The following is a 1,626-nucleotide window of genomic DNA, read 5'->3' as shown; positions in this document are numbered from 1 at the left end:
CCAAGTGATCTAGCATTTTTCTATGATAAATGATCTACCAACCTCAATGTCGATTGTAGGATTCCATTAGGAGAGGCATTTTAAAAACAAAATTCCATTTTAGGATTCCATTAGGAAAGGCATTTAAAAATCAAAATTCCATTTCACAATTGCAGGTTGAATTAAAAATGGGGTTTAGTGCTGGCCACCACAATTTTATTTCCAAACCGTGAATCCGAGTTCTAGAATAATCACTAGATGCAGGCATTTCTGGCTTCTCTTCATGAACACGGGAGGCATTCCCGGCATCGCAACGAGTTCACATGGCAACAGAGTATGCGTACAATAAATAGTTTCAACGGGCCCTACTGCGCCCCACAATCACATGTAATATAACGTCACAACTCGTTTCCTTAAAGCCTACGCCTGCGCATGCCTTCCCCACCCTGATCGTTTTAGGCACCAACATCAGAATTTACAGAAATCTTCTGGCTCGTTTAGTAGTTGAGGTTTCTCTGTTTACCCACCAGCATTGTCGAATGGAACAACCTTGTGGGCGTGGAGGAGCGGCAGCATGGAGGGCCAGCTTCCAGCGAATATATTTGAGGAACCTGGTGGCTATGCTGTATGGTGGGAGAATGGATCAACGGGCTACGAGGTTCTGTGATCGAAGTCGAGCAGTGAAATTTGCTGCAGATTTCGCACTGGCCATCACGGTCGGGGGTCGAACAGCGTGGCGCCGGGCCATCTTCGCCAAGTACTTTTTCAGACTCAGGAACTCCCGCTGCCAGCGACGAGTAGTTAAATCCAGAGGAAATTCCCTGAGAAAAAGGAGACCGGTGTCTGCCGAACCCATATCCTGCAAACCAAACCCTTTCTGCGATTACAGCAGGAAGGTACCCGGACCGGAATCCGGGCTGATGGCCACTACAGGCTTACCGTCACGGAATGATTGCGATCAAGAAGCAGGATACACAGTGGCTTCTCGTATGCAAACCCTAAGGTTGCTCGTGCCGGGAAGCCGCCGACTGGACACGCCCGTTTTCCTAAAAGAAACAGCGGATTACATAGCAGCGCTAGAAATGCAAGTTCAGGCCATGCAGGCACTCGCAGACAGCTATTCAAATTCTAATGATCGTGCCGCTTGCGAAGTCTCCATATAATGTCGCCAGATCGAATCTTGGGCTGTACAAACAACGGTGATGGGCTTTTTCCATACAGCAGGCTGCAGCTGGTAGTATAAATTGTGTATCATGTTGTTCGAAGTACGAAAATATTACACCGTGTCCGTGGTGGAGCGTCTGTAAAGATCCTCGACGTGGTCTGGATTTACAGTGTAGTTCTATTTCATTCGTCAAGCAAAGGGCTCCGTAAATCTCCTTTGTTTTCCATGATCTCTTTTAATCTGCGGCTGCTTGTTCATTCATCCACTGTAAATTCTGTTGTTACTAATATAGATATGTTTTGTATTCGAGACTCGTAGAATTTCGTATTCCTTCGGCTTTCCGTGTACACAGATAGCTACGTCGTGTCATTAATATAAAGGACATCTTTATTTTGGAAATAGTAAATTAATTCTATATGCATGGCAGGTATGGAGAGTGAATTTTGGAAATAGTAAATTACTTCTATATGCATGCCATGTAT

At 45.3% G+C, this 1,626-nt stretch overlaps 1 pseudogene; it reads left to right on the top strand.

Moving 5' to 3' along the window:
• Window positions 1–262: 262 nt before the first annotated feature.
• Window positions 263–1,029, top strand: LOC149231181 (uncharacterized; annotated as a pseudogene).
• The last annotated feature ends 597 nt before the right edge of the window (window positions 1,030–1,626 follow it).

This window comes from Pinus tabuliformis, chromosome J, assembly GCF_031772625.1.
Source record: "Pinus tabuliformis cultivar Carrire ecotype Pingquan chromosome J, CPIR1, whole genome shotgun sequence".
NCBI classification, from domain to species: Eukaryota; Viridiplantae; Streptophyta; class Pinopsida; order Pinales; family Pinaceae; genus Pinus; species Pinus tabuliformis.
The sequence above is the reverse complement of the archived record's forward strand: the minus strand, read 5'-3'. Positions and strand labels throughout refer to the sequence as shown.